At 40.0% G+C, this 26,435-nt stretch overlaps 1 protein-coding gene and 1 long non-coding RNA gene across 2 annotated transcripts in view; both read right to left on the bottom strand.

Moving 5' to 3' along the window:
• Window positions 1–19,146, bottom strand: part of LOC133229950 (uncharacterized) — a 51,444-nt gene extending 32,298 nt beyond the window's left edge. Inside the window, exon 1 of the long non-coding RNA XR_009730676.1 lies at window positions 1–19,146. This exon is cut by the window's left edge and continues 12,254 nt beyond it. This is a non-coding gene — a long non-coding RNA (uncharacterized LOC133229950).
• GLG1 (golgi glycoprotein 1) overlaps window positions 1–26,435 on the bottom strand; it is a 127,739-nt gene that overhangs the window by 90,194 nt on the left and 11,110 nt on the right. The gene's annotated exons all lie outside the window — the stretch shown is intronic.

The raw sequence follows: 26,435 nt of genomic DNA on the forward strand, positions 1-26,435 counted from the left end.
AGGGTTTAGAATCACTGACAAATAAAAAGCTTACATCTGTACATTTATTGTTGGCATTAATCCCCACCTTCCTCCCCATTTTATTTGGCTTGCCTTTTTTGAAGTTACTGACTTGTGATTCTGCACAAACATATAAGTTTTTTAAAAATGTATCGTCTCTGTAATACAAAGTGGCTTATTTTTGGATGTACAAAGGCCTAAATAACAATTACTATATAATTTCTAATTATTCAACATTTCCCATCAACAGAACACTACTATAAACTCATAGGTACTTCTCAGCTGCAAACACCCAAGAAAACCACAAGTCAGGCTAAAGCTAAACTGGTTTTCGGGTTAAGGTTCTTCTACAGTATATTCAGCAAAATTGTAACTAACACAAAAGATCAGGCTGCAGGCCATTTGTTAACAGACAGCAGCAGATCAGGACACTGGGCTACTCAAACCGTTAACTGCTCATTTTCTTAAACTGTTCTGTTGCCTAAATACGGATGATGGTGCTTATTATCTTCCCAGTTGGTGCAGTGCTAAAGAGAATCTGCCTGCCAATGCAAGAGAGGTGCGTTCGATACCTGGGACGGGAAGATCCCCTAGAGAAAGAAATGGCAACTCACTCCAGTATTACTGCCTGGAAAAACCCATGGCAAGAGGAGACTGGCAGGCTACAGTCCATGAGGTCACAAAGAGTGGGACACGACTGACCACGCACACACACTTATTATCTAACTTAACTTAAATTACAAATCTCAGAATTAAAATAAACCCCCAAATAAATCCTTTAAAGGATTTTAGATCTTCAATCTTTAAAGGATTAAAGATTTCCAAAATAATGAATTTGGCTGCAATATCCAAGTAAGTAAGAAGGGGTAGAATCAATATAAGGGACAAGAAAACAATGCACCTAACAGATAACGTAAATGAACAGAATATATGAACCATGCTTTATTGATTTTAAAATGCACCTTTATTTACCATTGGGGAGGGCACTGCCGATTATAATTTTGTCATAAAATTTAAGATAATAGTGATTTCAAAAACGTCAAGGTAAGCAACTTCCCTGATGGCCCAGTGGCTAAGACTCCAATACAGGGAGCCAGGGCTCAATCCCTGGTCAGGGAACTAGGTTCCACGTAACACAACTAAAAGAGCCCACATGGTGCAACTAAGACCCAGCACAGCCAAATAAATAAATAAAAATGTTTTCTAAATGTTACGGTGAAAAATATGTTTTAGATTCAATAAAATATGGTAAGTGACAAAGCATTATAACCAAATTTTTTTCTTTTAAAATTCTTTAAAACTTTTCTACTAAAACTCCCAACCACTCTTGATCTTAGCCAAAAGGCCGCAACCAAAGCAACCACATCACCCAATTTAACATCAAAATACAGCTTCAAAGAAATAACACACTCTCTATGCAGTAGGTAAAGATATCAACGAAAATATGTTGCATTTATGAAGAAACAGCAATATTCAAGTTCAGTATCATTCCTAAAGCAACATCACAAAGATGTACACCCCCAAGACCAAGCACAAGGTAAGAACAGGCACGTGTGGAGTGCTCTCTTCCCATCTCAAACCCCAGGCTAGCTTAGTGTCACGTCCACAGCTTCTGGTTAATAGAAGTCCACACTGGATACAACTAGAGACTATCATGCTAAATGATTTAAGTCAAAAAGAGAAAGACAACTACCATCTGACATCTTATGTGCGGAATCTAAAGTATGACACAGATGAACCTATCTATGAAACTGAAGTAGAGTTACGGACATACGGAGGCAGCCAGTGGTTGCCGAGGGAGCGGGGGCTGGGGAGAGCACGAAGGGGGAGCTTGGAGTGAGGAGATGTCGCTCTTTAAACAGAAGGGATAAACAACAAGGTCCTACTGCACAGCACAACAAACCATAATGGAAAATAAAATTAAAAAAATGAATGTTGGGAATTCCCTGGCAGTCCAGTGGTTAGGACTCTGCACTTTTGTTACCAAGGGCCAGGGTTCAACCTCTAGTCTGGGAACTAATACGATCCTATGAGCCTCTCAGTGCAGCCAAAAAGAGAAAAAAAGGAATATATCTATATATGTATAACTGCGTCACTTTGTCGTACCACAGTAATTAACTCAATATTGTAAATGAACTATGCTTCAAGAAAAAAGTAATTTTTTAAAAGTCCACACCAACTATAAAAACTGACAAATTTGGTAAATTCTATAAAAACAAAGGCTATATAATGAGATACAACATGACATTTTTCTTACCGAAGGTGACACTAATTCAGGTGGATTGTAAACTATTTAAAAAGGGTTGCACCAGGACTTCTCTGATGCTCCAATGGTTAAGAATCCACCTGCCAATGCAGGAGACACCGGTTCGCTATCTGGTCCAGAAAGGTTCCAGAAGACACGGGGCAACTAAGCCCGAGCACCACAAATGCTGAGCCCACGCGCTGCACTGAAGCCCGAGCACCCTAGAGCCAGTGCTCGGAAACTAGAGAAGTCACTGCAACGAGAAGCCCGTGCGCCGCAACTCGAGAGGAGCCCCGCTGGCCACAACTAGACCCCCAAGTGCAGCAACAAAGACCCTGCGCAGCCAGAAATAAACACATAAGGAGTCATACGTATGTTACATACTATACAGTGAGAAACTGCTCTGTGTGTTCTGTACAGAGACATACGGTGCTTGAGGTTTTGTGCTGTACAAACAACCTCCACAATCTTGTAGTGTCTTCTTTTAACCTCTTAAAAACTGGAAAGATAACTCTTACCTCCAGAGACACAAAACCAGGTTGTGGGCTGGTTTTGGGCCATGGGCTGCAGTCTGCAATCTTCAGTCTAAAATACGAATGCGCATAAATAGGGGCTTCAAAAGACAAGGTTGTGAAGAAATTAGAGAACTAATCTACTCTAGATCTTAATTTAATAGCTATTTGGTAATGCTTTAACAAGACCTGCTAAGCCAAAAGAAGCAAAGAACCTTACTGAAGAAAAATATTATATTTTATTCTTTTCACTTAAAATGTACAAGGTTTGACAAGGTTCTGTTTACTCATGATCCTGAATGAGTACTTGAAGAAGTATTCTATTTTTATTTTTTGGAGGAAATCATGTACCAATTCTAATTTAGAAAAACAGACATTAAGATCTTACTGAGGGCAAATCATTTTTTTCCCAATGACTTGTCATACTTTATACATGGGACCCTACCCTCCATAAACCTGGGCTTCAATATAAACCCACAAAAATAACTTTCAAAGGATCATCCTATTTTTCTTTTGCTGATACCAAAGCCTACTGAGGTTCTGATAACCATCGAGAAGGAGAATTACATCTCTAGGACTACTAAAAAGCTAGGCCTGAGGCAAGAGTTTTTGTGTTTGTGCTGCCTAATATATACTTGCTTATCGAAGGGTAAATAAATTTACCGCTGAGTTTTATATAAAGTGTTTTCAGTAACTATTAAGAGAAACTTAGAAACTGAATGCCAATTCAGGAGATGTCTGTCAAATGATCCAGATATGTACCCTAAGCTCTTCCTATGTAGCGTATGAGAAATGGAATAGCTGAAATGAACTATGTCCTGCCATATCAGTAAACAAAGATGTCAAAGTCATCAGCTGAATTCCTAAACTTGAGTATCTACCTTCTAATGTTCTGCGTGCCTTTTGCTGCAGAGCTCCTATGTACCCTAGCTCCTCCCCTCGCCTACCTGGAGGGGTTTCTCAGAACTATCCGAAACGCTGTCCCCCTTTTGCTGCAGAGCTCCTATACATCCCAGCTCCTCCCCTCGCCTCCCTGGAGGGGTTTCTCAGAGCTATCTGAAACGCTGTCCCCCGGGCTGCAGCCCTCATTTTGCCCCAAGTAACTTAAAACTTAACTCCCAACTCTCACATTGTGCAATTTTTTTCAATAGGTAAAACTTTTCCAAATTTAAAAACCAGACCCACCAAAGTTCTAAGTAAATCTATCCTGATATTGTTTGAATCACAAAGGAAATCAATACCAAAAAGCAGGTTCTAGAAATGTCTTTTAACAAACTCTGCAGAGTTAACACTGGCCATGACTGTGGACCCAGAAATGCAAGAGAAGCATAGCTTTCTAAAAGACTGCAATCCATAACAGAAATACAAAAGTGAAAATTACAAAACACAAAGGGGAAAAGCAATAATTTGCTTGAGGTATTCTGACTTCACACTAAAACATTCTTACAGCCATGACCTAAACTTATTCCCCATTCTCTGTTAAAACTAAAAAAATGAGTAAGACATAATTTTGTGGGGCTTTGCAGGTTTTTTCATTCGTTTGCTTTTTGTTTGTTTGTTTTTAACTAATCAGACCGAAGCAGCAATGAATTTGATTTCTTTTTTAAAAAACTGTTTGTTGATTACTCAAGATTGATGAATGAGCCTGAGACAAGAAGGAAATGGACCAAAATTGATCTCATTAGAGCAGGTAAAAGCTTTCTGCAGAACTTGGCCGATTAATGCCTCAATTCCAAAGCCACTGACTCGCATGAATCCTGTCTGTGGTACAGCACAGTCTACTTTCTCCCTTAGCTCTGCAGGATTCACGCTCTACTAAGTTCAACTTCAGGGCAAAGACAGCTAAGTGTATTTTACGAGAACTAAATATAAATCGTTTTTAAGAAATCAATAGACAACATCTAATATAAAAAGAGAACAACCTAGGTATTCTACTTAAAAATCAGATAAATACAAGAATACAAGAACTAAAAACAGTTGAAAGTAGGGAAAGCTAAAATAGGATTTAAGTTTTACATTATAAACTTGGTTGTACTCTGATCTTAATTTTTATATATTAAAACTATGTATGTACTGCTTAATAAAAAAAGAAGAGGAAGAGACAAAATCCACATGCCTGCCAGGACGCTTGGAACCGACGCGAATGCAGGAGCACTTTCTGAAGGTGTGCTCCTATTCTACTCTGCTGTGCTTCAGTATACAGAGAGAGCTATCTGGCCTAGAGATGCTGGCACTGCTTAACGCCCCCAAAATACCATTTGCATGGATTATCTCAGATCATCCAGCTAAGACAAGATTTAAGAAAAGATCTCTGAAACGTTTTTCCAAGATAACATGGTCTAAGAAGGCATTTCAGTAGTCTTTTAACTAGCTGAAAACAGGTAAATGTGTCCTGAAAGTTCTGCATCGAAGAGCCAGCTCTTAATAAGGGCTTCCCAGGTGGCTGAGATGGTAAAGGATCTGCCTGCAATGGGAGAGACCTGGGTTCGATCCCTGGGTTGTGAAGCTCCCCTGGCGGAGGAAATGGCAAGCCTCTCCAGTGTTCTTGCCTGGAGAATTACTAAGGTCAGAGGAGCCTGGTGAGTGGGCTACAGTCCAAGCAGTCACAAAGAGTTGGTCACAACTGAGCAATAAGCAAACAGCACAGCACAGCTCTCAATAATCCACATAAACGAGTTGGTATCCTAAATCAGAGTATTCGAGGCTGCCCCAGGAATGTTGAATAGCAATACTGTACCAGGATTTGAGATAGTAAATGCATAAACTGTTTTAAAAACTCAAGAGATCTTCCAGAATAGTTGAATCTTAAGATGCATCACTGTTTAAAACGTATGTAAATCCTAAAAAGCTATAAAGATGCTAAATCAAAGAACTAAATTGAAAACGTTGCTTTAAATGGGATCAAGAACAAATCCCAGGGACTTCCCTGGTGGCCCAGTGGTGAAGACTCCATTCTCCCAAGGCAGGAGACCCGAGTTTGATCCTCGGTCAGGGAACCAAGATCCCACATGCTGCATGGTGCAGCCAAAGAAAAGAAAAAAAAGAACAAATCCCAGTGAGGTTTTTCTGGGCTACCAGGAAAATGAGAGATCCAAGGGTGGGGTAAGAGAAAAGCAACCGTTCATCATAGGAAGTTCGTGAGAAGCAAACCACACTAACAATAAATTCAATGAGGTTCCTGTTTGTTTTCAGGGACCATTTTTTCAAATTATAAGTACAGTTAATAAATGTTTAGCTCTTTTTTCTAACGAGCGACAGGCCTGTACTTCATTCACATTATTTGCAGAGATGTACATGATATAATCTTTCCCCAAAAATTCCAACTAAGAATTACTAATTAAGAAAAATAATTATGAAACATATACAATGTTTTGTGACTTAGAAGCGAGCAGTTAGCCCATCTGAGGCACGGCGATGCTTTCTGTTTTACTTCACCATGTTCACCTGTAGACCGATCAGTCAGGTGAGAGTCTTCTGTCAGTTTACATCACCCTGTAGCAGTACCTGGCAAGTCCTTTATTAGGAGGTTTTTGAAGAGATCAAATAATGTTTGTGAACAACAAAATGTACAAAACTTCAGAAATGTTCAGTTTGCTTTGAACTTATATGCTGTTGGTGCAACAAAAGCCAGCAATACTGCACTTTCAGGAATATTATCTCCAACAATATGAAGCTACGTACGTGTGTGTACTTGGTCACTCAGTGGTAGCTGACTCTTTGCGACCCCCTGGGCTGTAGCCCAACAGGCTCCTCTCCGTGGAATTTTCCAGGGACGAATACTGGAGCAGGTTGTCATTTCCTTCTCCAGGCGACCTTCCCAACCCAGGGATCAAGCCTGTGTCTCCTGCACTGGCAGGTGGATTACCACTGTGCCCCCTGGGAAGCTGAAACTACATGAGCACAAGACTATTCACTGTAGTATTGCTCATAACCGCAAAACACAGGAAATAAACACGCATGCACAGAAGAGTGGCTGAATAAACTAAGGAAGATCGCTATGAACTGATATAAAGTGATTTCTAAGACAATGTTTTAAAAAAGCAAAATACAAAAGAGGATCAAATATGTTTAATTTTCAGGTTAGAAAGAAAGAGACATAAGAAAATTTACAGCTACCTGCTCATGGCACCAAAAAAAAAAAAAAATACAAAGTATAAACTAAAAACTGAGACTGGCTAGTCTGGCAACGGGAAGGAAAGGGTGAGAGGATGGGAATGGGGTAAGAGGTGTAGCAGGGGAGCAATTCTAGAACCATGTTTTTACTGACTCAAAATTTTAAAAATAAGAATGAGGGGAGGCAAAAATGCAATCCGAAGAAAAGCAAATGAACCTCACTGGATTTCGAACGAACTATCATAACCATAGGGGAGCGAAGGGAAACGGAGGAAGGAAGAGTCACTTGAGTGGCTTGTGAACACTGTTTTTTCACTTTATCGCTTCAGTCCAATGACAAAAAGAGCTACAAACAAATACTGAACCCTGGTTGGTGGGTTTGCTTTCTCATAATGACACAGTTTTAGCGTTCTGAAACTATTTCAGTGTCTTATATGATTCAGCAATCAAATAATTTGTAGAAAGTAAGAACCAAGTTTTTCACTGTCACAGAACGGAATTATAAATACGAAAAGGGAAAAAGCTAAAATGAACCTGTGGTACAGAAGGCATCAATATGAATCTAAATCTACTTTGAATGTGTTGACTTATAAATGTACACATAGATATGAAGAGATGTCTGGGTATACACACACGTGTGCACGTGTATATACGTCTGTGTGCGTGTGCGTGCATATGTCTATACGCATGCATGTATATAAATGCACACACACGTCTTCTGGCTCTGTCTGCTGACGCAGTGACACTGAGTAGCAATGAGCACATCCAGCATCCAGACCTTGGATTCTAAAGACCATTCTCCACAAAAAGGAAACAGAGTTCCTTACAGAAGTGGTTGATTCCAGGTCTGGGAATGAAAAAGTACAAGATGAGCCTAGAAAACATCTGGTTTCTGGTCCGACAGGGAGAGAGCTTGGAAATCATCATTCCCATACTCACACTGAGAAAAAAGCTGAACGAACTGAAAATCAACAACTCTTCTGAAATCCATCAGACCTGAAGTCACAGGGCAAACCCCTGTCCCAAAATTGGAGGTGGTGAAAACAGGAAATCACAGTTTACTGGAAGCTAAAGTCCAGGAGCAGAAGCCCAGAAATGGTTATTGACAATCGCACCGGTATGCACAGAAATAAACCTTAGTATTTTTATTTGGTCAACTGATTTTCAACAAGGGTACCAAGATCATTCAATGGGGAAAAAACAGTCTTTTCAACACATGATGTTGGAAAAATTTAACATCCTCACCCAAAAGACTGAAGTTGGACCCCTTACCCTACAGCATGTACAAAATTAACTCAAAATGGAGTAGAGACCTAAATTTAAGAGCTAAAACTATAAAACTCTTAAGAGAAAGCACAGGGGAAATACTTTGCGATGTGGAATTTGGCAATGATTTCTTGGATATGATGGCAAAAGCACAAATAGAACAAAAAAAATAGATAAACAGGACTTCACTGAAATAAAAAAACTTCTGTGCATCAAAGGACACAGTTGACGGAGTGAAAAAGCAACCCATGTGATAGGAGAAAATGTCTGCAAATCATTTACCTGATATGAGTTTAATATCGGGAATTCATAAAGAACTCCTACAATTCAACAACAAAATGCAGCCTGACTAAAAAAAGGCCGAAGGACTCGAGTAGACATTTTTCCAAAGGCAGCATACAGATGGCCAGCAAGCACATGAAGATGCTCAACATCAGTAAAAATCAGGGAAATGTAAATCAAAAGCACAATATCACTTCATATCCATTAGGATATTATTTTTAGGACTTCCCTGGTGGTCCAGTGGTTAAGACTCGATGCTCACAATGCAGAGAACGTGGGTTCAACCCCTGGTCTGGGAACTAAGACCCCCACATGCTGCACGGTATGGCAAAAAAATATATATATACATATATATATATATGCATAATTTTAAAAATTAAAAAATAGCAAAGTCTCTGGTGATCCAGTGGTTAGGACTCAGGCTTTCACTGCTGCGGTCCGGGTATAAACCTGGTGGAGGAACCAGGATCCCACAAGCTCTGCGATGTGGCCAAAATAATAATGTAATAAACAAGTAAACAAACAAGTGTTGCAGAAGATGTGAACAAACTAGAACTTTGTCCACTGCTGATGGGAATGTAAATTGGTGGCAGCCACTGCAGAAAACAGTATGGTCATACCTCAAAAAATTAACAACAGAATTATCATACGATCCAGCAATTCTAAGCCAAAATAACTGAAAGCAGAGTCTCAGATACTTGTAAACCTATGTTCACAGCAGCATTATTCACAGATCCAAAAGGTGAAGGCAACTCAAGTTGACTGATGGCTGAATGGATAAATAAAACATCGTATGGACACACAATCAGATATTGTTCAGCTTTAAAAAGGGCAATTCTGACACATGCCACAACATGAGTGAAACTTGAAACTAAGTGAAATAGGCCAGACACAAAAGGACAAATACTGTATGATTCCACTTATATGAGGTACGAGAGGAGTCAAATTCGGAGACGGAAAACACAACGGTGGTTGCAGGGGCTGGGGAGAGAAGAAGTGGATGGTTAGTGTTTAACGGCTGCAGTGTCACCTGGATGATGAAAAGTTCTGGAGACGGACGCTGGTGATGGTTTCACAGTGTGCAGATACTTAAGTCATTTGAACTTAATTCATTTTTTTTAATCTAAAAAAATGTTTTAAATAGTTAATTTTATGTTATATATATTTTACCACAATAAAAACTGGGAAAAAGTGGATGGCACAGTTTGGGGTTGTTTTTGAACTTGTACATTGCTGGTACAACAAAAAAACAAGCAGTTTGGTATCCCATGAACAGTATGAAAAGGCAAAACGACAGGATACTGAAAGAGGAACTCCCCAGCTCAGTAGGTGCCCAATATGCTACTGGAGATCAGTGGAGAAATAACTCCAGAAAGAATGAAGGGATGGAGCCAAAGCAAAAAGAATACCCAGCTGTGGGTGTGACTGGTGATAGAAGCAAGGTCCGATGCTGTAAAGAGCAATATTGCATAGGAACCTGGAATGTCAGGTCCATGAATCAAGGCAAATTGGAAGTGGTCAAACAGGAGATGGCAAGAGTGAATGTCGACATTCTAAGAATCAGCGAAGTGAAATGGACTGGAATGGGTGAATTTAACTCATGACCATTATATCTACTACTGCAGGCAGGAATCCCTCAGAAGAAATGTAGTGGCCATCATGGTCAACAAAAGAGTCTGAAATGCAGTACTTGGATGCAACCTCAAAAACGACAGAATGATCTGTGTTCGTTTCCAAGGCAAACCATTCAATATCACAGTAATCCAAGTCTATGCCCCAACCAGTAACGCTGAAGAAGCTGAAGTTGAAACGCTTCTATGAAGACCTACAAGACCTTTTAGAACTAACACCCAAAAAAGATGTCCTTTTCATTATAGGGGACTGGAATGCAAAAGTAGGAAGTCAAACAACACCTGGAGTAACAGGCAAATTTGGCCTTGGAATACGGAATGAAGCAGGGCAAAGACTAATAGAGTTTTGCCAAGAAAACACACTGGTCATAACAAACACCCTCTTCCAACAACATAAGAGAAGACTCTATACATGGACATCACCAGATGGTCAACACTGAAATCAGATTGATTATATTCTTCGCAGCCAAAGATGGAGAAGCTCTATACAGTCAGCAAAAACAAGACCAGGAGCTGACTGTGGCTCAGATCATGAACTCCTTATTACCAAATTCAGACTTAAATTAAAGAAAGTAGGGAAAACCACTAGACCGTTCAGGTATGACCTAAATCAAATCCCTCATGATTATACAGTGGAAGTGAGAAATAGATTTAAGGGACTAGATCTGATACATAGAGTGCCTGATGAACTATGGACTGAGGTTCGTGACATTGTACAGGAGACAGGGATCAAGACCATCCCCATGGAAAAGAAATGCAAAAAAGCAACATGGCTGTCTGGGGAGGCCTTACAAATAGCTGTGAAAAGAAGAGAAGGGAAAAGCAAAGGAGAAAAGGAAAGATACAGGCATCTGAATGCAGAGTTCCAAAGAATAGCAAGAAGAGATAAGAAAGCCTTCTTCAGCGATCAATGCAAAGAAATAGAGGAAAATAATAGAATGGGAAAGACTAGAGATCTCTTCAAGAAAATTAGAGATACCAAGGGAACATTTCATGCAAAGATGGGCTCGATAAAGGACAGAAATGGTAGGTACCTAACAGAAGCAGAAGATATTAAGAAGAGGTGGTAGGAATACACAGAAGAACCGTAGAAAAAAGATCTTCACGACCAAGATCATCACGATGGTGTGATCACTCACCTAGAGCCAGACATCCTGGAGTGTGAAGTCAAGTGGGCCTTAGAAAGCATCACTATGAACAAAGCTAGTGGAGGTGATGGCATTCCAGTTGAGCTATTTCAAATCCTGAAAGATGATGCTGTGAAAGTGCTGCACTCAATATGCCAACAAATTTGGAAACCTCAGCAGTGGCCACAGGACTGGAAAAGGTCAGTTTTCATTCCAATCCCAAAGAAAGGCAATGCCAAAGAATGCTCAAACTACTGCACAATTGCACTCATCTCACACGCTAGTAAAGTAATGCTCAAAATTCTCCAAGCCAGGTTTCAGCTATAATGTGAACCGTGAACTTCCTGATGTTCAAGCTGGTTTTAGAAAAGGCAGAGGAACCAGAGATCAAATTGCCAACATCCGCTGGATCATTGAAAAATCAAGAGAGTTCCAGAAAAATATCTATTTCTGCTTTATTGACTACGCCAAAGCTTTTGACTGTGCGGATCACAATAAACTGTGGAAAATTCTGAAAGAGATGGAAATACCAGCCACCTGATCTGCCTCTTAAGAAATTTGTATGCAGGTCAGGAAGCAACAGTTAGAACTGGACATGGAACAACAGACTGGTTCCAAATAGGAAAAGGAGTACGTCAAGGCTGTATATTGTCACCCTGTTTATTTAACTTATATGCGGAGTACATCATGAGAAACGCTGGACTGGAAGAAACACAAGCTGGAATCAAGATTGCCGGGAGAAATATCAATAACCTCAGATATGCAGATGACCCTATGGCAGAAAGTAAAGAGGAACTCAAAAGCCTCTTGATGAAAGTGAAAGTGGAGAGTGAAAAAGTTGGCTTCAAGCTCAACATTCAGAAAACGAAGATCATGGCATCCGGTCCCATCACTTCATGGGAAATTGATGGGGAAACAGTGGAAACAGGGGCTCCAAAATCACTGCGGATGGTGACTGCAGCCATGAAATTAAAAGATGCTTACTCCTTGGAAGGAAAGTTATGACCAACCTAGATAGCATATTGAAAAGCAGAGACATTACTTTGACAACAAAGGTCCGTCTAGTCAAGGCTATGGTTTTTCCTGTCGTCATGTATGGATGTGAGAGTTGGACTGTGAAGAAAGCTGAGCGCTGAAGAATTGATGCTTTTGAACTGTGGTGTTGGAGAAGACTCTTAAGAGTCCCTTGGACTGCAAGGAGATCCAACCAGTCCATTCTGAAGGAGATCAGCCCTGGAATTTCTTTGGAAGGAATGATGCTAAAGCTGAAACTCCAGTACTTTGGCCACCTCATGCGAAGAGTTGACTCACTGGAAAAGACTCTGATGCTGGGAGGGATTGGGGGCAGGAGGATAAGGGGACGGCAGACGATGAGATGGCTGGATGGCATCACTGACTCGATGGACGTGAGTCTGGGTGAACTCCGGGAGTTGGTGATGGACAGGGAGGCCTGGTGTGCTGCGATTCATTGGGTCGCAAAGAGTCGGACATGACTGAGCGATTGAACTGAACTGAAGGCTGAAAACAAATGATACAAAAACCAGATACTCCTTGTGTTAGTCGCAGAGAAGCTTAAAATAATTAAGTTTCTAAGTACTCACAGCCAATATAACGCTACTTTCTTTTTTCATCCGGGCCTTACTGAGCACTGGAAGAGGCACCGGCCTAGGAATGGGGACTACAACAGCTGTACTGCTGTGAGTGGGCTCGCAAACCCGGAGACAAGGGGCCAGGTGCTACCACACACAGTCAGGTGACACCCCGACAGAACTCTGGCACTGCACGATGGACCGAGACACTTCTAGATCAACAGAGAAGGCTCAGTCTTTGCGGTCCTGACATTCTGTATTCCTAAAGCTATAATTCTTCTTTACAGAAGCTACTTATGGTGTTTTTCCCAACTGTTCTGGATCGATTCCAGAACGGCATATATACCACTGTTTGTCTCCTCTCCTATAGGCAACACAGGTTTACTAAACATTATTTGTGGGGCACAAAGCCCCCGGTGTTTGGCTCCACCTCAAATTTACCTTGCAATACTAAACAACATGATGACTATTCAGTAAGTGACGACATAAGTATTTTGGACAGTAGGGATAACATCTCTATCTACTTTCACTGAAATTTAACTTAAGAAGGAAACAGTTCTGCAGAAGGAAAAAAGAAGAAAAGCAAAATAACCTTTACTCTGTGAGGCATAAGTTAAACCTAAAATAGGAACTTTCCTGGTAACTGGTAAGGTCTGTGAAATTCAGAGTTATATATAGCCTTTAAGTTCTCAGAAAAATTACAAATCATGTTTTCTGACACCAAATTGGTTTGATTCTCCTCCTCCTTTCTTTCTTCACGAGCATTTATAGTCACCGTTTTCCTCACCAGCATCTCCTTCTTTCACCTTCTACTGGTTCCTTTCTCTTTGCCTTTAAACTCAAAAGAATTTCCTTAACCCTGAAAAATCTTTAAGTGAGATGCCCTCTCTTCCAGATACTCTCACCTCCTGTCACTATCAAGCTTCTGAAATAGACTAATAGTTTCAGATAGTCCAAATCCGGGTTCTACCAAATCTTATCTCTGCTTTACAAAAAACCCAATGCTCTTTTCTCAATCATTAAATCTTAACTGTGTTCTTCTATTTACCCTTTGAAATGTCCCTTTCCTCGGTTCCCACAACTAAAATTTTCCTCCTTGGCTTCCACAATTAAAAACTCTTCTAAATCTTCTTTTAACTTTCAACCATTCCTCCTGTTCCCTCTAATTCTCTCAACAAGCCTCTTCCCAACCCTCAATTGTGAGCATTCCCCAGGGCTCAGTCCTTGGAATCATACTCTATTTACACATTCTTTAAGAGGGCTCAACCATTTTCATACCTCCAACTATAGCTTTTTTAAACCGAGTAACTAAAATTTAGATTCAGCTCAAGATGTATTTCCAAATTTACACCCTCTTACTGGAAATTGCTTGAAATGCCTGCCTGTCATTTCAAATTCAACACCACCAGCTAAGAATTACGTTCTTTTGGAGGGACCCTAACAGTTAAGACTTTAACCTCTCTTCACTTGGTTAAATCTACTGTTTCTGCAGCTCAGTCGTCATTTTCTCAGGAAAATATTTCCAAATTCTCTGATTGGCGATATATACATATAGATCTCTTTCAAAGTTTTTTATCTTACCTATAATTTTCCATTTATTTTGTGATTCTTTAATGGCTATCTCCTCCACTAGACAGTAAGCCCCATGAGAACAAGGACCATGCCTTTCAAGAATGGGAGGTGAGCTATATAATAATCCCCATGTTCCCAGCACCTACCATTAAATTTCAGACATGAAGTAAATAACGGTTATCCAAAGTCTGGCAAATGAATGAACAAAAGCACTCTCAATTTCTCCTAAGTAATGAGTCTCCCTTCAATCCCATTGCTATCTCCACTGCTACTAGTCCACTGTGGTTCACAGTTTAACGATAAACACAATTTAGTCAATGAGCTCTCTCAGATCTTCCTTACTTTAATCCACATTCACAAAAATAATTTCCTTAACTATTTTATTCTCTACCCAAGAATCTTCAATGACTTCCTACTTTCCTCAAAAACAAATCTAAGCTAATGCAGACATTTCACTAAAGAGCTCAAAATGCCAAGAACAAATAATGTCAGTTGCTCGGGGCAACCTTCTCACTGGCCATGGCTCTGAAAAACATTGACTAATTCTTCATTCTAAATTCCTTGCAGACCTCCACCAATAATATTACCTTGAAAATGTTACTATTAATTGCATCACAAATGCCAAACATTAACCAAGTTTTGTTGGCAATACATTTACAAACTCTTAGGATGTTTCCTACAAGGTATGATTAATACTATTATTTGTAACATTTTTACTAATTAGAATTTCAGGCAGTTGCATTTTATATATTTGTCCTTAAATTCTAATGCTCGCTCACAGATTCAGAAGTTTTAAATAAAATTACAGCAAGTAAATTTAGCCACCCAAAATAACAAATAAACTCTGGTTCAACATTAGGAAAAAAATGTTAAAATCATATACCCCATTAAGAAACTTCAAGTTTCTTTTTCAAGGGACAGTTTCTGTACAAAACAAAATTTACAAAACATGTACCTAAAAATAAGAAAAAAATTCAACCATAATATGCTATGATATGATACTCAAATCTTTATGAAATAGTATATTATGTAATACAAGAAAGTGCCTTAGTTTCTCTTCTTATTTAGGTCCAATTATTTAAACTGGGTTTTCTAATGGTAAGTACAAGTCAGATTATTCACATCATTTATAGCAAGAGCCACAAAGAATGAAATATTAACAAACTTTCAAGATTCTTTATTTTCAAAACTTCTAACACTTCTAAGTGATTTAATCTGATGCCTGCAGAGCTTTATGAATGTATCAATACAAAGAACTTCCTGAACTGAAAAACGGCATTATTAGAATACCCTTGAATCAGAAAAAGCATAGACCGAACAAGTCGGGAACACCAGACTGAACGAGTTGGGAACACAGGGAAGGTACAGAGAGAGCGGAACAAGTATCAAGTCATTATGATGCTGCCCCTGGTGAAGGACAGCTACCCAATCTGAAGACAGAGATGCAAGAAGAACCCTCACTGGTTACATTCAATTTGAAATTTTTCTTTCAGTGATGACCAAAGTCATCTTTCATCATTTCAGTGATGACCGAAGTGATGACTTGATAAAAGACACAGACCAATTTTGGAAGATATCCTTCTTCATGCTTTTGAGGTATTAGATCCAGCTAAACATGGGTTTCGGAGAAGGCAATGGCACCCCACTCCAGTACTCTTGCCTGGAGAATCCCATGGACAGAGGAGCCTGGTGGGCTGCAGTCCATGAGGTCGCTAAGAGTCAGACACGACTGAGCGACTTCACTTTGGCTTTTCACTTTCATGCATCGGAGAAGGAAATGGCAACCCACTCCAGTGTTCTTGCCTTGAGAATCCCAGGGACGGTGGAGCCTGGTGGGCTGCCGTCTATGGGGTCGCACAGAGTCGGACATGACTGAAGCGACTTAGCAGCAGCGGCAGCAAACATGGGTATCTTTCTAAGGAAGAACTGATCAAGCAAAGGACTAAAGAAGGTGAGCCTTTTTCTCAAGAGGATACAGAAGAAATGTTGTCTGCTACAACTGACCAGAATTGAATCAAATTCACTTCATTACAAGGACTATCTAACAACAACAGTAATAAGATAAAAATGTTGGAGAAGACTCTTGAGAGTCCCTTGAACTGCAAGGAGATCCAACCAGCCAATCTTAAAGGAAATCAGTCCTGAATATTCACTGGAAGGACTGATGCTGAAGCTCCAATAATTTGGCCACCTGATGCGAAGAACTGACTCACTGGAAAAGACCTTGATGCTGGGAAAGATTGAAGGCAGGGGGAGGAGGGGACGACAGAGGATGAGATGGCTGGATGGCATCACTGACTGGATGGACACTGGTGATGGACAGGGAAGCCTGCGTACTGCAGACCATGGGGTCGCAAAGAGTCGGACATGAATGTGTGACTGAAGTGAAATGAAACACTCTAAAGACTTCACTTCTAATTGAAAGGATAATTTTAAGAAATGCTTGTCCCTGTTATTAATAATCTCACATTTTATCTTATACTTCATACATATGCCAATTAATGCCTTCTAACAACAATTTCAGGATATTTGGTTTTTAAAGGTGATCATAACAATTGAAAACATAAATTCAGAATACCTGGCCTTATGGAATGACAAATTGCTAATTATTTTAAAAACTATTTCTTTCTGGCTGCACTGGGTCTTCTTGCGGGTGCAGGCTTCTCTAGTTGTGACAGTGTGGGCTCAGTAGTCACTGTACTCAGACTTAGTTGCTCAAGACATGTGGGATCCTAGTTCCCTGGCCAGGAATCAAATCAGCATCCCCTGCACTGGAAGGCGGATTCTTAACCACTGGGCCACCAAGGAAGTCCCACAAATTGCTAATTATTTTTAAACTATTCTTAAAACATTAAAAAGGAAAAGAAAGGACTTCTCCAGTGGTCCAGTGGCTAATAACTTTGCGTTCCCAATGCAGAGGCCCCGGTTTGATCCCTGGTCAGGGAATTGGATCCCACACCACAACCAGGAGTTTGCATGCTGCAACTAAAGTCCCTTCGTGCCACAACTAAGACCCTACACAGTCAAATAAGTCACTAATGAATCAATATCTTAAAAATAAAGCATATATGTATACCTATGGCTAATTTATGTTGATATTTGACAGAAAACAACAAAACTCTGTAAAGCAATTATCCATCAATTAAAAAATAACTAATTTTTTTTTTTAAAAAAAAGGAAAGGAAAGAAAAAGCACAGACAGGTGGGCAAATAGGCAGACAGGTACCTCACTGCTAGAAAACCACAAATAAATGGGACCCGAGTCTTGGAGGAAAGGGAAGGCTATCAAATTGTCTTGCTAAATACAGTGCTTATGGAGAATTAAGCAGACCTCAGCTCATGATTAAATGCAATTAAAAAAAAATCTTAGCAGTAACACTCCCTCAACTTTATAAAATAGTCCTGTCCTCACACCACATCTAAACTCAAGAAAAGAGAGTAAGACTTTTACCACAACTTTTAAAACTGAAGTACAGATGATTACAATGTTTCAGGTGTACAGCAAATTGATCCAGTTATATATATATATTTTTTCAGATTCTTTTCCATTTATAGGTTATTACAAGGCACTAAAGATAGTTCCCTGTGCTTTACAGTAGTTCCTTGCTGTTTATTTTATATACAGTAATATATATCGGTTAATATCAAATTTGTAATTTATCCCTCTCCCACCTTACCACGAATTTTCAAAAAGGATTTCAAACTGGTTTTTCAAAAGGAATTTAAACAAGGACTCCAACTGTTCTGTGTTTTACCTCCAGTATTGTATCCAGAGACATTAGGCAATTTGGTCAAAACTAAACGAGGGAGTAGAGTGTAAAATGACACGGTGGTATAAACAAAGACCCTGTTTAAAAATGGTGCTGAGTAATCACCCAAGATAAAGGTTTAAAGTAAATACAGAGGTCAAGGACTCAAGCTAAGTTAAATGGTGAAGGTGCCTAACAGCAGGTTTCCATTATGAAGTTTATTATTAACATAAAAAGCAGCCTATAAAGCCTAACCCAAAATATCAAAACTAATCCAACTTTACATACAAATATCAAATTAACTATTCACATGTTAATGGGAATGCTTTCAAATTATCTAAAAACGTTTAAATACTTGTTCATAAACTGTTCTAAACCTTGAATTAAAGAGCCACAACTCTTCCCTGTGACACTAACCTGACATCAGGTAATCTGCCGACTGCCACAGGACACCCAGATCAGCAGCGTTCCTTAGCGTGCTCGCAGACCCAGACCGCCTCAAGCCTGTCTCACAACTGCTCAATCTCTACAGTTAAGGAAACTGAAGCCTTGCATCAGCCTGAACAAGCACCAACTCTCCAAACTAGGTTGCATGGCACACAGAACTGGATATTAAGAGTCCATTTCAAATGAGTAAGTTTAAGTGTTTGCTCAGCAATTTTTCAATTTGCTGGTAGGGAAGACACCAGCCATCCTCCAAGTCCAGGAAACAAAGGCAATGCACAGCAAGAATAAACCCATCTCTAGACTTCAGCATGCCCACAGAATGGACTTATCATCACAAAAGAATCATCACCAAATCATCCAATAGAGAAACAAGATAATGGAATTTTTTGAAAAGTAAACTAAACATAGACATATCAAAAGGTTAACAACTTCCTATACAGGCTATTATTATTATAACTAAGTTACTAAACAACTATTTTGGATGACGGAGAACACTAGAGTGTCCAGTGAGTGTATCCTCCTCGGTTGTGTCTTAAAGCCTTCCGCACGTCACAGCTCTCGGGTCTTGGACAAACTGTGTTATAGCTCTTAGACAAATCAGTGTTACAGCTCCATTTTAAAGAATCCATCCTTGAAGCGTGAGGGTATGCCGACCCAAAGACGCGAAGAAAAGAGAGTGGAGGAGCGCGCCAGCGCGCGGGAGAAAGCGAGCCCTTTGGCTCCTCTTTTTATATGTTTCCCTCCCCCTGGGCCTTCCCTATGCAAATCGGGCTAGCCAGGAGTGCCATTTGTTCTACCTTAAGTCCTCACTCCGGTCCTCGGACCTTCCTTTGACCTTCCTTTGTTCTATTTTCACGGGTTTTTCCCTTCCTTGTCTTTTAGCCACCGCCATTTTGGACTCCTGTTTCCTATTCTAACTACCTAACAAGGGGAACCAATAATCTGCACTTCTGCTACACTCTACTTGCTATGTTCTAGTTAATCTAAAGAGTGAATTTACTATTGTCTCAAAATAATGTATAAACCACCATTACAAGGCATTGTTAAACTCTCAGGAAAATAGCAAAAGTTTCAGCACTTGTCAAGCTCAATTTTCCAGGCGAGGTATACCTTGAATCCTACAATTCCTTTTCCGTAACATAAACGGATACAATAACGGAAAGGCCAGATCTAGAAAAAGATGACTGTGAAAATAACATCTTTAGAAACTGAGGGAAAAAAGAAAAGTCTAAGGATTTTGGCTCATCACAGCAGAATGAGCAGACCTCCTTCAGAAAGACACTGGTTTTCCCAAACTCTTTGAGGAGGGGGGGAAAAAAGACTAATACAAAATAAATGCAGTTGCTTTTAACTAAGATACAAGTTTTCATTTATTTTTCTTTTTAAAGTTCTGGCAGTAGGAGAGTGTTTTGTTTTTATTAAGCACAAGAAAAGCTATGAATTAAAACTGACATGGAATACAATTTTTTCATACAGCTTACAGAAAATGTATAAAAGATTTATGTGATAAAACAAATATAGTAAAAATGTTAATGGTAAAACTTTAGTGGTTGAGTATGAGTGATCAACGTATGAGTTTTTAAAAAAGCTTCTGTGTGTTTGGATAAATCACCTCTTACAGTAACAGTGGTGATTAAGTAACAAGCACACAGCAGTTGCCCAATAAATGTTAGTCTATTTCCTTGTCCCTTTTGAACAAAGTCAGTTACCCAAAGAATGAGCTGCCTCAAAAGTCATGAACTTCAGGTTCTAGAAATACATGTACGTTCAGAACTTGAAAAGCCTTTGACAGTAAACACGAAGTTCTTTTAAAGGCATAGATGAACTCAGGAGAAAGAGGAATCCCCTAGGTGCCAGGAAAAGGAGGGAGGGAGGATTAAGAACTACAGCACCAGAAATAAAGGAGGGAAGAGGGGAGACTGTTCCATTAACTTAGGGCTTGGGGCTTAACACCAGGAACAGCACACAAGGTCCTGACTGTTACCAAGTATAAAACTGGAAGTGAGATCACTACACAAGGCTGAAACTGCTTCCATAGTTTAAATCAAAGAGACTGTAACACTAGAAACTGATCACAAGGAAGTATTTCCACACATTTAGGCAATGGCACCCCACTCCAGCACTCTTGCCTGGAAAATCCCATGGACAAAGGAGCCTGGTAGGCTGCAGTCCATGGGTTTCGCGACATGACTGAGCGACTTCACTTTCACTTTTTACTTTCATGCACTGGAGAAGGAAATGGCAACCCACTCCAATGTTCTTGCCTGGAGAATCCCAGGGACGGGGGAGCCTGGTGGGTTGGTATCTATGGGGTCACAGAGAGTCGGACACGACTGAAGCGACTTAGCAGCAGCAGCAGCAGCAGAGCACAGCAAAGAAAAATCTGACTGTTCATCAACAACTTTCACCTTTCCTGGAGAAAATGGGAAGGAACAGAACCGCTTTGGTATGACAAATCACAGGCTGGCAAATGAACCTGACCTGACTTGCCCAGACAACTGACGGAACTCGCCAGCCGTCTGGGGACGGTCACAGGAGTGCCTCCCCCAGTCTCCTGTGTGTCCAGGTGCCGCACGTGAGCCGTTCTCACCAGACTGACTGAGGCCAGGGCTTTTAAGAACTTGTGTTTGAAAGGGTGAATTCTATGGTGTGTGAATTACAAGAAAGGAAGGGTAATAAGGAGTTAAAAAAAAAGCAGCAGGCCAGGGTGGCTAACTCTCTTGTCCGCCTGCAGGTAGAAGGCTCCACAGCCCCAGGAAATGCAACCACAGATGGGGAGGAACCAGGGTCTCCAGATCACCAGCTGCCAGCAAGTCTTTACAACCTCTCTTGTGTTAAGCCACTGTATTTTGGGGTTTGGCATAATGGCAGTTAGTTTTGCCCTAAACAATGTATTAAGGAAATCTTTTATCTTCTAAGTTGGTAAAAGGTTTGGCTCAACCCAGTTACAAACAAGCTGACCTTGACACAAAATGAAATTATACCTGTGGAACTCTCATTTAAGGTAGTTTCATCAACATAAGTAATGGAAAAATATAACTTTATCTTAATTAAAAATTTAAAAAAATTAAACAGGTAACATATACATAATAGCTCAAATATTTTTTAAAAAATCAAAAGTATAGGGAATTCCCTGGTGGTCCAATAGTTAGGACTTGGCACTTCCACTGCCATGAGCCTGGGTTCAGTCCCTGGTGGGGGAACTAAGATCCTAAAAATCACATCACATAGCTAAAAATAAATTAAAAATATAAAAGAATAAAAAATAAATAAATACAATGGAAAGTTTCCCACCTATTTTTATCCTCCATTAGCCCTAATTTCTTCTGTATCCTTCTGGAGCATTCTAATGCAAATACAAGCAAATATGGATAAATACTTTTATTCTTATTTTTCCTATTTGATTACAAAAACGGTAGTATACTATACCAAGCAATAACTTTACTTTCCTAATTTACTAACAGATCTTGGAGATCTTTCCATACATGACATAAGGAGCTTCTTTTCCACAGCAATACAATAGTTCATTGTAATGATGCACAGTAATTTATTTAATCACTCCTTTATTGAAGGGTGTTAGGTTGCTTCCAATTGAGGTTGCTTCCAATTATTTGCTATTACGAAAAAAAAAAAAAGCTTCAATTTAATACCTCTTACACATTGACCATACTGTTATGTATTAATTTTCAGAAGCAAAATTGTCAAAAGATACATTTGCAATATAATAAATAATTCTTAATCTCCTTTTCTAACAAATTCTCCTAATTTCCCTTTGATATGTCATAAGTTAAAACTCAAGGGATGGTGATTTCTACTCCAGCTCATGAAGGATTAATTACCACAGAAAATGCCATCGTAGTAATTAACAACTAGGTGGCTCAGAGGTTAAAGCGTCTGCCTCCAATGTGGGAGACCCAGGTTCGATCCCTGGGTCGGGAAGATCCCCTGGAGAAGGAAATGGTAACCCACTCCAGTATTCTTGCCTGGAGAATCCCATGGACGGAGAAACCTGGTAAGCTACAGTCCATGGGGTCGCAAAGAGTCAGACACGACTGAGCGACTTCACTCACTCACTCACTCAGGCACAATATATGAAATAAATTTCAGTCACTGGCCAACAGGCAGCATAAGCCTAAAATGCCTGAGAGAAGGGAAACACCGTGAGCCTGCCGGTTACCCAGCTTACTGCCAGGAAGGGGTTTCCAGGGGGCAGCACAGGGAGGGGGAACCCAAGCAGACTCCGGGTACTTGATGAGCAGAGAGGTCAAAGTGCAGGGGCTCCAAGGTGGCCAAAATTTGCAAGACAGAGTGGGTAACGGACAGGACAGCTGTCCAAAGAGCCAAGGAGAATGTCAACAGGATCTCCTGAGTCAAGTTGTATCCTATGCACCTGCAGTGGGAAATGAGACACTGAGAAGTCAAGGTGCCAAAGAATTCTCGAAGCTCACACAGGGCAGGGAGCGCATTCCCACCAGCCAGGGAGGAGAAACCTCACAAAAGCTGGGAAACTGAGGAGAGTTGCAGCTCATTAGCAGATCAAATTAGGCCTAGGCTAAAGGCTGCTCTGGACTTGCCCTAACAAAGTTTAAAAGTCTCAAAAGGATCAAACTGATCTGCATGTAACCTGTGTGCCAGACAAAAGCCAACACTCTTTAGGAATTCAACAAAATGCAGCAGAGATGTAAAAACACACAATGACCAACACCCAGCCAAAAAGAAAAAACACCATGCAGGCAAAGAAGTAGAAATGTGAACACGAGAAGAAAAACTCATCAGTAGAAAAAGACCAAGAAATGACCGATGACGGGATGAACAGGTAAGGACCTTAAAACAGCTGTTACAAAAAGCATTCAAGGTCGTAAAGGAAAATATGAACACAAGGAAGATAGAAATGGTATATTTCAGATCCATATCAAACTTCCTACAGATGAAACTGCTGCTACTGCTGCTAAGTCACTTCAGTCGTGTCCGACTCTCTGCGACCCCATAGAGTGCAGCCCACCAGGCTCCCCCATCCCTGGGATTCTCCAGGCAAGATCACTGGAGTGGGTTGCCATTTCCTTCTCCAATGCATGAAAGTGAAAAGTGAAAGTGAAGTCGCTCAGTTGTGTTCGACTCTTAGCAATCCCATGGACTGCAGCCCACCAGGCTCCTCTGTCCTTGGGATTTTCCAGGCGAAACTAGACTATCTAAAATAAAAGATACACTGGACAGTTGCCACTGATAGCAGACTGACAACCACAGAAGAAAAGATCTATAAACCTAAAAAATACAGCAATAGTAATAATGCAAAATGAAAGACAGGGGGGAAAACCCCAATCACATTGCTGGTGGGGAGAGGAAGGTGAAGAACAGAGCCTCATGATTGAGATGACAGCAAGCAATTTAATCACTTTAATCTATGTAAGATTAGTGCCCAGGAGAGGAGAAATAGAAAAACGATTTGAGGAATAGGAGCACATAGTATGTTTTCAAATATTCCTTGGCATATTTAAATTTAAATGGGCTATAAAAATACTTTTAAAAATATTAAAATATAGCATTTATGTAAATGTGAAAATTATCAGAACAATGTGGTAATACACAACAACAACAAAAGATTTTAAGTTTTAAAAGACTTGGATTTTAAAATTTAAAACTTCCAAAGAGTTGGCAAGTCCAAGTTCCATATCTTAATATTTACATGACTTGGGCAAATCACAACCCATCTGATTCTTGTGGTATTTCTGTCTATAAAATAAGGCAGGTATCTGTCCTATCCACTGCATACCATTATCAAGAGCTCCAAATGAGATTACAAGCATTCCATAAACTAAATGTTAGACCACAACTCAACTCAAAGTAATTCAGTTTTTTAAAAGTAAATGTTATTTGGTGAGTCCTCTGACATTTATACCTAGTTCCACATCTCCCCTGTTGTGAGAGAATTAAGAAAAGTTTTTCAGAATACGTTATTTTTTAACAAACAAAACCCTCAAGTCACATTTTCTAAATGCCAAAAAATCATGCTATTTATTAATTAACCCATACAGTGAGTGCTCAGTAAATATTTCACAAATAAATGAGTAAAAGTATAAAACAATCTACACTGGTTCCCTTCTTTTAACCTTAGGGGCAGATAAACCCAAAGAGAAGCTGGGGAAAACAATTTCAGGAAGACTCCCCAGGTCAAAGTCCTACACCAAAATGTCTAAATTTCTCCTATCCCCTTGCTTTTAACTCTTGATATTAAGATGATGGACTTCCCCGATGGCTCACATGGTAAAGAATCCGCCCACAATGCAGGAGACCTGGTTTGATCCCTGGGTTGTGAAGATCCCCTGGAGAAGGGAATGGCTACCCACTCCAGTATTCTTGCCTGGAGAATCCCATGGACTGAGGAGCCTGGCAGGCTACAGTCCATGGGGTTGCAAAGAGCCAGACACCACTGACTAACACAATACTTTAAGATGATACAAAAGGAAACAATGAATATTGCCACAGCTCCTCCGTCCATGGGATTTTCCAGGTAAGAGTACTAGAGTGGGGTGCCATTGCCTTCTCCAATTGCCACAGAAGCAGATACTACTGACTCAAAATCTGAACAAGGAGGAACAACTGATTGAACCATATGAAGCTGCTTTTTATAAATCAAATATGATTGGTTCAGTTCAGTCACTCAGTTATGTCCAACTCTGTGACCCCATGGACTGCAGCAGCCAGGCCTTCCTGTTCATTGCTAACTCCCAGAGCTCGCTCAAACTCACGTCCTTCGAGTCAGTGATGCCATCCAACCAGCTCATCCTCTCGTTCCCTTCTCCTCCTGCCTTCAATCTTTCCCAGGATCGCGGTTTTTTCCAATGAGTCAGTTCTCATGGTCTTTTCCAATGAGTTAGTTCTTTGCATCAGGTGGCCAAAGTATTGGAACTTCAGCATCAGTCCTTCCAATGAATACTCAGGACTGATTTCCTTTAGGACAGATGGGTTTGATCTCAAACATTAGTAATTCTTATGGTTCAATCTGCTAGTAAAATCAAGCCAGAAAACAATGCTTAAAGGAGAGCTGGTAGTGGGGAGGGACAGTGGGCTGTGCAAAGGGAAAGATAACGAGCAATAGTCTGGGGCTGAAACTACTCAAATCATTGAATATAAAATCTTTGTCAACAAACAATATTTACATAAAAAGCTTGTAAACTCAACAGCTGTAACTTGGTAGTCTCTGGAAGTCATGAACTACTTGGCAGGGGAGGGGTAGCAAACAGTAGACTGTAACGTAGGGAGCTAGTGGGAAGCAGAGCTGGAGAACAGAGAAGCAACCTGAGACCATATTTATTTCCTAAAGAGGAAGGAACCATATCCATCTCCCGACTTCTGCTTTCACTGCTAATTTCTCCTGCATCAGATGATATTTTCAAGTTGAAAACCAAGAGACAACCTTATAAATTCTTGAAACTTATAATGATTTAAAAAAGAAAACCAGCAATTCTACACACTAAACGTTTTTTATCTATACACGTCAGTCACGTCTTAATCTAGCAAATACGTTTTAAAAAGAGATTTGTGGAATTCTAGCTATTTCTAAACTATTCACAACTAACTCTACTACCTAATAACATCAGAAAGAAGGCTTACATACTGAAAATACCTTGTGCTGTTTTTAATGTATGAGTAACTTATGTATTTATACCTTAATATAGACTTTCACAGGCCAGCCAATGTTCCCACCTTAGCAATTTATAAGTCTTTACATTTTACTTTCCCTCTGAAAAGTTGCCAACTTTCAGGAAAATTTATGCGATTTTTATATTTATCTGGTCTTACAAAGGGCAAAAAGATAAGTATCAATGCCTTTTGTTTCTCAGCTGATAAAACAGCTATTTAGTCATTCCAATCTACAGAGTGAGGATGTTTTAAGCAGTACCG

This window comes from Bos javanicus, chromosome 18, assembly GCF_032452875.1.
Source record: "Bos javanicus breed banteng chromosome 18, ARS-OSU_banteng_1.0, whole genome shotgun sequence".
NCBI classification, from domain to species: domain Eukaryota; kingdom Metazoa; phylum Chordata; class Mammalia; order Artiodactyla; family Bovidae; genus Bos; species Bos javanicus.